The sequence below is a fragment of the Chanos chanos genome, chromosome 11 (genome assembly GCF_902362185.1).
Source record: "Chanos chanos chromosome 11, fChaCha1.1, whole genome shotgun sequence".
Taxonomy (NCBI): Eukaryota; Metazoa; Chordata; class Actinopteri; order Gonorynchiformes; family Chanidae; genus Chanos; species Chanos chanos.
In genome coordinates this window covers 6,747,556-6,759,973 of record NC_044505.1, presented here as the reverse complement: position 1 = coordinate 6,759,973, position 12,418 = coordinate 6,747,556, and the positions used below count along the sequence as shown (strand labels likewise).

General features: G+C 41.3%; 1 non-coding gene across 1 annotated transcript; it reads right to left on the bottom strand.

Moving 5' to 3' along the window:
* Positions 1 to 11,966: 11,966 nt before the first annotated feature.
* On the bottom strand, positions 11,967 to 12,040 carry trnat-agu (transfer RNA threonine (anticodon AGU)). Its single transcript has one exon. It is a non-coding gene; the product is annotated as a tRNA-Thr (tRNA).
* Positions 12,041 to 12,418: the final 378 nt, after the last annotated feature.

Sequence of the window (12,418 nt, the reverse complement as noted above, 5' to 3'; positions counted from 1 at the left end):
TTGCGATTACAAACTGCTTTATTAACAAGGGGCTTTCCCACCTTCCATTCCCATCTAATGACAAACACATAATATCTACTGTATAAAGTTCTCTATACATAGAACTGAAATGTTATGAGTAACAAATTAAAGACCTCAATTTTCTCCTGCTCCATTAGAGATGGAATATGATGATGTGGAAGGAGAGACTTTCTAAGGAAGATGGAGAAAGTATCAAAGATGGAAGTTCCACCTCCTGCCTTTGTACGTCATTTTAAAATGTCTTTTTTGTCTCATAAGGTCTTGAAGCAAATAGTCATTCATATTTCCATGTCTCTGCAGTCAATAGTAAACTTTTCACACACAGATTTATCCAGTGTCTGAGAGGTCAGTCTAGGACTCTGAACTTTGTACTTGTATGTAGCTCTGCTCTTTAGACCTCAGTGTTGTAAAGAGGAGCATTTCCAACCTTACAGCAAAATGATGGAAGAGACTGAATAGCAGAAGGTGGTTTGGCTTTAGAAAAATACAAATGAGAGAGAGAAAAGTAGATAATGAAATGAGGATGGACAGAAGGGAATAAAGGAACTGTGTATGAAATATAAATGTTCAGTATTAATAGATGACTTTAGTATTGCAGACTTTGTTCTGATCTCACATTCCAAACCATTTCAGTGTTTATCTTCATACAGTTATTTTGTCCCAAACTTACATCAAATGTTAACTCAGGGAAATGCAGCCATGGTGAACACAAAACCAATGAATGTCTTTTTTTTTTTTTATGAACAAAACCTAATGTATCAACTTTTACTGAAAGTGCTTTTGTCATTGATGCCGAGATCTTGATCTTTTACTTTAATAGTTTCTTTTTATTGTTTACTTGTATAAGATTAGGAGACATTTATTTGAAACCTGTTTACAGATTTTATTTTGTTTGTGTTAATTGGTATATCTTGCCTGACTGTCACAATATCCCCTGTATTATTGTTCTACTTTTTTTTTTTAACATTGTCAACTTTTGAAGACTTGTACATTGACTCACACCGAGTTGTCAGAATAAATGCATATAAAGTTGTGTTTATGAAATTCAGTAAAGACTTTTAATAAGGATCTCCTGATTAGTTTTTTTTTTTTCCGGGAAACCGCCGGTGAGACCAAAAGAATTTGTTTGTTTGAAGGTATGATTTTAGATTTTAATGTATCAAGAATTTTTAGATGATGGTCACAGATCCTATATGAACAGTTCTCACTTGATCCTCCACATGAATTTGGTTCTTCCAGACTGAAGTGCCTCAGTGACTCCAGATGTGATGGAACTTAAATTTGAAATATTTTAAGAAATTCAACAGGTAAATAAATTTCCAAAATGAGTAGGGATTTCTGTGGTACGTGCAACACACACACGTGAAACAGCCTTGCATTTGCACCTTGCACTTGCACCGTTCCACCACTAGATGGCGAAAGTAACTTAGCATAACTGCCGTGTTTGTCCATCAAAGAACTGCCGTTAGTCAAGATCTGGAGGTAGTGTCGTATATAAGTTCTGGCAAATACATCTAAACTTGACTGATTAAATCTTGTTTGAAAACCTCTTAAGACGGGTGTTGAAGGAGAAAGACAGTGTGATGTCCTATTGCACGCCAATACGGTCAACTCACTATGTAGCTCTATCGCCCTCTAGTGGACAAAGAACTATGTCAGTTGTCACAGACCTTTGCAACAGAATATTCCTGTAGTTTGCTGTTTGACTAACTGAAGTATGTCCAGTTCAATTGTGAGTTTGCAACTACATGATGTATATTAAAGTCACTAGACTAATAGGATTAAAAACATTTTAATTTGTTTTTGAAAGCATCAGACAACAGATAAATTCTCATCTTATGAGAAATACAAATACCAAGAAAGGGGAAAAATGAATATGAAACAGTCCAGTAATCCAATAAGTGTTTGATCACCACTGAAGCATCATTAGTTGATATGATAAAATGAACAGCAGAGTTTGTGAATTTCAACAGACGGGTTAAAGTGAGTTGTCATTAAAGTATTTTGGTATGAATGCAACACATGGAGACTGACGTCTGAAGGTCCAGTTCTCTGGACTTATTTACACACAACTTTACATGACCAGTACAGTGGTATTTGGGGTGAACTAGTCACAGAGCACAACCCACACCTCTGCTCTCTTAGACTGACTGAAGGAACTGAGTCCTCTTAGCCCACCTAGAGAGAGGACTCCTCCCACCCACCAATCACACTCACTATAGCCTTATTAGAAACACTGCAGGAAATCATCAACAGCTCTCTCTTACCCAGGAAAGGTCAGGTTCATATCCCTGTCTGGGCTGTGAATTAGTGGCACAGCTGCTGTTTTGTTTTTTGTTTTGTATTTTATTCATTTATTATTTTTTTGTTAATCTGAATAACATGATCAAAATAGTTAAATTGGTTAAAATTGGAACAAAATCCAATAGAATAAATCTTTCAGACTCATAGGAGTGTTTACCATGACATGGTATAAAGAGAATACAAAGTGGACCAAGACACAGCTCCACCTCCCCACTACAGCCAGGTTCTGCTGCTGTGAGTGAATGTGGAGCTGACCAAGGTTCTCACTCTCTGTCTTCAGCTGTCAGTGCAGGTTTGACAGATTGGTGCTGTCCATGGTGCTGATCGCTGTTGCCAGTCGGACACTGGGAGCTTTCAGTGCACGAGGGGAAAGTGCTTGGTGTCCTCAGCCCCACAATGACTAAGACATTGTGAACTCACTTCAAACAAACACACTGTTAGAGCCATTTATGGGATGTAGGGTAGGATACAGGATACACAGACATATTTCATTAAACAAAACTAAAAGGCGAGCTTTGCCGCCCTATTCAATCAAAGGAAATAAAGTATACGAAAATACAGCATATTGGTATGTTTGATTGCATGTGTGAAAAAAAGGCCATCAATCAGAGTATAGGTGCTGTAACGAACTGCGAGACTCAAACATACGCAATTGAGGATTTTGGTGTTTAATTGATTTTAATTGTTTAATTGAATTGATTTTGGAGGTTAAATAAGAAGGCTACATAAAATTTCTCATGCAGTCTGATTCCCATAGTGGTTGAGCTGGAATATGCAGATGTGGTTGTGTGGTCAGACTGTACAGTTGGCAGGACAGCCTAGTCCTCCTCTACACCAAGACTGGAAGACTCAAACCACTGCCTGTTTTCACCATACACCAACCTTCAGTGCATAACAACTTAACCAGAGACAAAAGCACTTCACTAAACCCAAAAAGTCCTCCAGGTCTTAGATATGTAGTTATGATCAACCCAGCTGAAAGTGTTTTCTTGGTCCAGTGAAAGCAGTCCATTCTCTGTCCCATTTATTTTAACACAGTCCATCAAATCTCACAGTAAAGAGAGATTGTCATAAATTGATCTGGAATACAGCAGGATTGATTTGATGGAACAAGTTCACTTGAGAAGACATAGAGCCTGTTAACAAGACACACAGCCAGCGCTTCATAATCTGTGCAGAGCAGAACCACAGACCCAGTCCTCCAGCACAGGACCCCCAGTGGGTAAAATGTCAGGAGAACTACTCCTTAAACTGCTACAGGTGGTAAAGATGTCACAAGCAACAAAACCCCAGAAGGCTCGATTAGACCCCACAGGAATCCCATGATCTCAGGCGTGTGACGTGTAGAGAGTTGACGGACGCCCTCAGTGACCTCCTGGAAGGACAAACAGTCTTTATGGGGTCTGGCTGGGTCATAGAGAGAAGGTGTTAAAAATGGTCATTATTAGACTGAGTGTGAGAGCTCTCTGCTCTGAACAGGTCAGGATAGATGTCAGCTGTTATTCTGGGTGTCTCTGTGGGCTCTGATGTCTCTGTCCCATTAGGACAGTGAAGACAGTACATGATTAGTCTTCCAGATTAGGACAGAAAAGGGGGGGGGGGTGTTGAAGACAACTATGTCACAGACAGAGATAAAACCTCTTATCAGTCTTATAAATGCCCCTTTAGTCCTGACCTGCAAAAAGATCCCCCAGCTCCTGTTTTCTCTGTCACAAGACTGAAGGCAAATTACAGACATTCTGCTTAATCCTGTTATCCTCAGAGTTAAATGTGTCCTGTTCCAACTTGTTCGCATTTTACACTTACTGTGGACTGTGATGGGAACTGTTGGCAAAAAAAGAAAGAAAAACACTGATCAAAGTTTTTCCCATTTCCCACCACTGAAGAAGGTTTTCATTTTCTCCCTTAAACTCACTGCAAACACTCCAGACATGCTCAAAAGATTCACAAAAATCTGTCAGGAATATCAATCTATCATCAGGATCATATAAAAGACTTTTACCTGTTTCTATAGTACATAAGTGTTTTTACAGTATATATCCATTTATACAGTTCAGAGCCTTTTCATATTGCCTTATACAGCTTTTTGTAGTAAATTCAGGTCTGCTAATACAGTAATTATATTAATACAACGGTCGATCTATCTGTCTACCGACTAAAGTTGAGAAGTTGTGAACTACAGGATCAGTAGTGATTCAACACTATGAAACATTTCATAAGCATTTAGTACAGAAAATTGAGACATGGAGCTAAAACAGTAATCAGGTGTGATTAGAAAAATGTACGTTACATAGAAACTGACACTGAAATGCGTTCATGTTGTGATGATCACCTTCCACCCATTCACACACACACACACACACACACACACACAAACATACACAGGTGATACAGCTGTAATGTGCTCAGTTCTGTACCTATTTTCTGAAATAAATGTGTTTGTGGTTTTGTGACTCTCTCACAGAGCTGATGTGTCTTGTCTCTCCTCAGGGAGATGTGTCTACAGACAGGAGGAGGAGTCCTGTTCAAAAGCACAGACCTTATCTTGATATATTTGGAGAATTTTAAAGAGCGTCCTCTGATTTGTGACTGTAGCTGTTTGATGATTTCCTGCAGTGTCTCTAATAAGGCAACAGTGAGTGTGATTGGTGGGTGGGAGGAGTCCTCTCTCTAGGTGGGCTAAGAGGACTCAGTTCCTTCAGTCAGTGTGAGAGAGCAGAGGTGAAGGTTGTGCTCTGTGACTAGTTGTTGAAACGGAGCGTGGTCTGGGGCAGAGGGAGATGGAGACGTGTGTGTGGATCATTTTTCTGTCCTCCATGGTTCATCTCACCACAGCTGGTAAGTGCAGATTCACGGTCAAAAGGTCAAGAGGTCAAAAAATGATCATTTTTATGATATATAATAGATTTTTCAGGAGAGTAGTTATTTACAGAGCTTGTCTCCTACTGGCTGTGTAAAGAAAGAACATTATCAAGTTATCATTTGAAGAAATTGTTTTGAAACTGAAATGTTTTGTCCAGCTTTTATTCCAAGAGGGTATTTTTCTTTTGTCTGTTATAAATTAGTTCTCTTTTTGAGAAAAACTGAAATTAATTGTCTCTGTCTCTCTCTCTTTCTCCCCACAGGCAGTGTGAGGCTGGTGAATGGTGGTAGTCACTGTGCTGGGAGAGTGGAGGTTCTTCATGAAGGACAGTGGGGCACAGTCTATCATAGAAATTCAAATTACTACATTCTTTGGGATATGAGTGCTGCTGCAGTGGTGTGTAGAGAGCTGGGATGCGGGGAGCTGTAGAGGCAGTGAGAGGTCATTGTTTTGGAGAGGGATCAGGACCAATCGTGATGGCTGGAGTGGAGTGTACAGGGTCAGAGTCCACACTGAGGAACTGTAGATCGTAGACAGGGCAATTCCATGCTGTGGTCATCATCATGATGTTGGAATCATCTGCTCAGGTAGGCTTTACTAAACCTCAGTAAATTGTATCGGTAATTGTATGTGTGTGTCGTGCTGTGAGTGATTTAGTTATTACTTGATTGGGAGCTGTGTGTGTATGGGGTTGTGACTTTTATAGTTATTGTTTAATTGGTAATTTGTGTGTGGGGCTGTGAGAATTGTTGTTATTGCTGTGTGGAGGTAACTGGTTTTATCTGATGGAGTTTGGTTGAGAAAAAAACATAACTCTGTTGAGAGGAGAGAAGAAGACACTTATTAACAATAAGTCATAATTCAGTTTTTATTTTAAATGCTACTAATGCTTATTGCTTCATATTTTTGTCATATCTGAGTTTTTGTCTTTGACACTTTAAAACAGATTGTTTCTTTATTGTGTCCAAGTCAAAGTGTCCATATTATTACTCTTAGATCTCATTCCACAACATTCTATTGTGTTCCTGAACTTTAGACTCACCATTCCATCAATCAGCTTTTATCTCACTGAATGAGGCAGTTATATGATTATACTTATGCTTTGTTTTAAACATTCAACTTTATTCTTCTCTACTTTGTATTTTGAAAAAGCTAGCTAATTTTGCAGTTCTTAATTAATACAGATACTGTGGTAGGTTCGGGTTGCCCCAAAACACAAAAAATGGCTCTGCCGCAAATAGCACTATGGTGCAAGTTGTTCATTTACAGTGCAACAATCCACAGTCCTAACCAAAGTGCAAAAAAGTGAAAAAAAAGTGTCCAAAATTGAAATATGTATATATACAATGAAAAATAAAATATTTACAGGTAGAAAAAACTAAAACAAACAAAAAATATATATAGAACAAAGAATTAGATAAACAAACCACTACTTTCAATTCTTCAGCATTCACCTCAATATGCACAGCTACTCTCTGTTAATATCTCCTTTCTCCCTCAACACACAGTGATTGAAACCCCTCCCCCCGGGACATACCAACCACATTCTGTTCATTTAAAATAAAATAAAAATAATATTGCAGTTAGTAAGTCATTTCCATACATATATACTATCACAGATACAGATTTACACTACACATTAATGTCATCATCATCCTGTATTTCTTTGCTATTCCAGCCGATCATTCCATTTTTAACATGAAACCAATTTGCTGGTGGTGCAACCCGTTCTCCGTGCGCACCCCACATGCGCCACTTGGGTTGGCATCGATAAAGCTGCCCGAAATGCTGCGCCTCTGTTTGGTGCTCCCCTGCTCCGGAAGTCGTGCCTCAGTGTGCCACAGACAACCAAACAGACGAACAAAGAGAACGGCGGGAGACACGACAACCAACAAAGTACTAGAACGCAAAAAGAGCATTTAAACCAAGCGCTAAGTAAAATAAAGATGAGAAGAAACATTTAAATGTGTAACTGTGTGCGTGTGTAGTCCGATAAAGGACGGTAACAGTAACAGTAGAAACAAACAAACATTTAGGTGCAGTTGGGTGTGTTTGTAGTGTGTATTAAACTGTAAGATGATGAACGTGAATTGGAAATGTTTGCGTGTATGAAATCGGGCAACTTGCTGCTTGCTTCGAGAGTGCACCCGCGAATGTCGCGTCATTTTATAGTGAAATGGGTAGCGCTGTCGCCTCACAGCAAGAAGGTCTCGGGTTCGACTCCCGGCCGGGCGGCCAGGGTCCTTTCTGTGTGGAGTTTGTATGTTTTCCCCGTGTCTGCGTGGGGTTTCTCCGGTATCTATCTATCTATCTATATATATATATATATTCACGTACACACACATTAGACCAGATTCAACTTTATTGTCATTATGTAGAGTACAGGTACAAAGCCAATGAAATGCAGTAGCATCTAACCAGGAGTGCAAAAGCATAGTATTATTGAGAAATAAGTGCAGGTGAATACTGCAGTAGTGATGGTATATCTTAGAGTATGTACAGCATTAGAGACAGTGGTGAGCAATACATACAGATATATACATGTATAATATATTAATTATGTTATACATAGAGGTGAGGCTGACAGAGTAGGAAAGAGGAGCGTATGTGTATAGGTTGAATATACACAATAGACAAAATATTTACAGTAGGTTGTATGTACAGTTTAAATAGGGTACTCTGAACAGCATGAGAGGTAAAGCCAGTGCAAAAGAGCAGAAAAACAGTGCATATAAGTACAGAGATAGTGCAGTGGAGTGCGAATAAAGCTTAGCGCTGTGGTGTGGAGTTCGGCAGGGTCACAGCCTCATGAAAGAAGCTCTTCCTGAGCCGGCTGGTGCGGGAGCGGAGGCTCTTGTAACGCCTGCCAGATGGGAGGAGGGTAAAGAGTCCGTGGTTAGGGTGGGATGCATCCTTGATGATGCTTTTCGCCCGGCCAAGGCAGCATTTAGTGTAAATGTTCTCAATGGTGGGCAGTTGGGTTCCAACTGCCCACCATTGAGAACAGTCTGTGTGAGATGGAGTGTCTGCCACTGAGATGGAGTTGGTGAGTATGCTCTCAATAGTACAGCAGTAAAAGCCCACCAGTATCTTGGAACACAGATGAGCTTTCTCAAGGCTCCGCAGGAAGTAAAGCCACTGTTGTACCTTTCTGATGAGGATGGAGGAGTTCAGGGACCAGTTGAGATTGTCAATATATATGTATTCTCTATATATGTATAATTGTAATATAATTCTAATATATATTCAGATAACACTGAATGTTTTTTTTATCTACAGGACCTGTAAAACGAGTTAATGGATCTAACCCGTGCTCTGGGAGAGTAGAGGTGCCTCGTGGGAAGACTTGGGACACGGTGTGTGATGCTGACTTTGACCTGCAGGATGCAGAGGTGGTGTGTAGAGAGCTGGGCTGTGGGGTTCCTGTAGAGGTGCTGGGAGCTGCTGCTTTTGGTAAAGGGGAGGGTCAGGTGTGGTCAGAGGAGACTCAGTGTAGAGGCAACGAATCTGAGATTCACCTCTGTCCAACATCATCTTCACAGAGACACAAACTGTTCCCATGACAACAATGATGTGGGAATAAAATGCACTGGTAATTATGAATTATTGACCTGTCCTTAGGACAGTAGTGAATGTTATTTATTGAGAATGATTTGTTATTTCTTACAATGATTTCCACATGATGAAACAAATAGTTAAGAATACATATTAGTACATATTAGAAATAACAACAAAATGTTATAACCTATTGTTGAGCATAGTGAGTCAATTTTCAATTTTTTCCATGAGAAACAGAATGCCATGTCCCTTTCTTCTTCGTGTAAACATGTAAACAACATGTTTGTCTTGTGTAAACAGGATACACAGACTTCAGACTGGTGAACAGCTCTGACTCCTGCTCTGGTGGAGTGGAGCTGCAGTACCTCAGTGAGTGGGGAACAGTGTGTGATGCATCATGGGATATCAGAACTTCCTCTGTCGGCAGCTGAATTGTGGGAGTGCCGTGGCCGTAGTGGGAGCGGACTGGTTTGGGGAGGGCAGTGGCCCAGTACGGACTGATGTGTTTGTTTGCCAGGGCAACGAGACACACCTCTCAGCATGTGTCATCTCTTCATAGAATGGAGCTGCATGCTCTCATAGGCAGGATGCTGGAGTCATCTGCTCTGGTCAGTTTATATGAGGGACACAGTTACATACACTACAACTGTTCTTAAACTGGTACCAGGTCAGTCACTGACCCACGACACTGCTACCATTGCCAGCTCCTTAACGGCTACATACTTGGATTATATTTTTGCCTCACTTGTAAGTCACTTTGGATGAAAGTATCTCCTATATGAATGAATGTAAATATAAAATTCACCCCTTCTCCTCAGGTTCCTCTATGTCTGCTGATGGTGGATTGGTGCAGCTGACTGGAGAGAGGGAGTGTGAGGGAGAGGTGGAGGTTTATTTCCATCAGGCCTGGAGGAGAGTTCTCCTGGACTCCTGGAGTTTGCCTGAAGCCTCTGTGGTCTGCAGACAGCTGGACTGTGGCTCTGTGGTAGAGTTCAGTGGGTCCTCTGGATCTGGTCCAGGGGACAGTGATGAGTGTCTGACTGGTTTCCAGTGCTCTGGGACTGAAGCTTGTCTGGGAAACTGCAGCTCACCACACACTACAAACTGCAATTCCAGTTTACAGCTGTCACTCATCTGCTCTGGTGAGTATTATTTGACTGGAGGTTTGGTCATTTGAACTGGCCTCTAATTTCTACAAGAACAGAGACGGTCTCTTCTGTTGTCAGACCAATCACAGTGCCTTTGGAAATCTGTTTCAACTACTGCAGAGTCAATGTTTTGATGATAAAAATTTGGTGATTTGAAATGTTTTCTAATACTTTTTTATTTAAAGCTGTCAACCAGTAATTTTTACTTAATTAATACATGGACTGTCTGTGGCATTGTAGTGGTTTTACATAACACAGACTGCCATCTGAATGGGTAGGGTGACCACTTGTTTAATGTCTCTTGTTATGTTAAGACCAGATGTATTACAGTAGCTAGTCTTAATAACTTCCTTTGAGGTCAGCAGTCCTACAATAGCGGGCTGATGAATGATTATTAAGCTACAATGTGCCTATAGTTGTGGTACTGTTTATGTAATTAATTAACATGTACTGAACATATGCTAGGGCGGCACGGTGGAGCAGTGGGTAGCGCTGTCGCCTCACAGCGGGTTCGATTCCCGGCCTGGTGGCCAGGGTCCTTTCTGTGTGGAGTTTGCATGTTCTCCCTGTGTCTGCCTGGGTTTCCTCTGGGAGCTCCGGTTTCCTCCCACAGTCCAAAGACATGCAGGTTAGGTGAATTGGAGACACTAAATTGCCCCTAGGTATGAACGTGTGTGTGAGTGTGTTTGTCTGTGTGTCTGCCCTGCGATGGACTTGTGACCTTTCGCCCTATGAGCACTGGGATAGGCTCCAGTACCCCCCACAACCCTAATCAGGATTAGCGGCTTAGATAATGAGTGAGTGAGAGTGAGTGAACATATGCTGTGAGGATGAGAAATTGTTTAAAATTGTCATCCACACATGTCTCTTACTTAATGTGTAAAGAATAAAGAAGAAAAATGATCCTGTCATATGAAGATAATTGAATGTTTTTGTAACAAAATGACAACTGATGATCTTGCCTCTGTTATGGCAGTTCCCACTAAAAGAAGATTTCTCTCTCTCTCTCTCTCTCTCTCTCTCTCTCTCTCTCTCCCCCTCTCCCCAACAGGCAGAGTGAGGCTGGTGGATGGTGGTAGTCACTGTGCTGGGAGAGTGGTGGTTCTTCATGAAGGACAGTGGGGCACAGTGTGTTGTATAAATTCAGGTTGCTATGTTCTTTGGGATATGAGTGCTGCTGCAGTGGTGTGTAGAGAGCTGGGATGTGGGGAGGCTGTAGAGGCAGTGACAGATCTTTGTTTTGGAGAGGGATCAGGACCAATCGTGATGGCTGGAGTGGAGTGTACAGGGACAGAGTCAACACTGAAGAACTGTAGATCAGATGATGGAGCAATTCCACGCTGTGTTCATGCTGATGATGTTGGAGTCATCTGCTCAGGTAGGTTGCACTAAACATCCATAAATTGTATTGGTAATTGCATGTGTGTGTTGTGCTGTGAGTGATTTAGTTATTACTTGATTGGCAGCTGTGTGTGTTTGGGGTTGTGAGTTTTATAGTTATTGTTTAATTGGTAATTAGTGTGTGCGTGGGGCTGTGAGAATTGATGTGGGAATAAAATGCACTGGTAATTATGAATTATTGACCTGTCCTTAGGACAGTAGTGAGCGTTATTTATTGAGAATGATTTGTTATTTCTTACAATGATTTCCACGTGATGAAGCAAAAAGTTAAGAATACATATTAGAAATAACAAAGTGTCATAATGTATTATTAAGCATAGTGAGTAAGTTCAGTTTTGTCCATGAGAAAGAGAATGCCCTGTCGCTTTCTGCTTCATGTAAAGTAAGTAAAAGTAAAGTCTCCGTGATTGCACAAACACACTTGTCTCTGCATTTAACCCATCCAACACACCAGTAGTGAACACACAAAAGCCCGGGGAGCATTAGCGTCCTCTGTCGACATTAGGGCCTTGCTCAGGGGCACACGGCCTGTGGATGTTGGGCCTGGGAATCGAACTGGCAACCCTCCAATCACAAGCCCAGTTCTCTAACTGCCCCAAAGCTTGATGCATTGGCCGAACCCAGGCCTTCCGCATGGCAGGCGAGAATTCTACTACCACCAATGAGAATTGTAGATCTGCTGGGATTCGAACCCAGGATCTCCTGTTTACTAGACAGGCGCTTTTACCAACTAAGCCACAGCGCCTTCTGACTAAGTCACTTCTGTAAACATGTAAACAACACTGTTTGTCGTGTGTGAACAGGATACACAGACTTCAGACTAGTGAACGGTCCTGACTCCTGCTCTGGTGGAGTGGAGCTGCAGTACCTCAGTGAGTGGGGAACAGTGTGTGATGCATCGTGGGACGTCAGAGCCTCCAGCGTGCTCTGTCGACAACTGAATTGTGGGAGTGCCTTATCCCCCACACTGGGCAACAGTGTTTCTACCTGAACCTCTCTGTAGTTTACTCTTTTATCTCTTCCAACACTACTTTACGTGTACTGGGTCAGTCACTGACCCACAATATTCTTACCACATCTAGCTCTTTAACGGCTACATGCTCGGATTATATTTTTGCCTCAC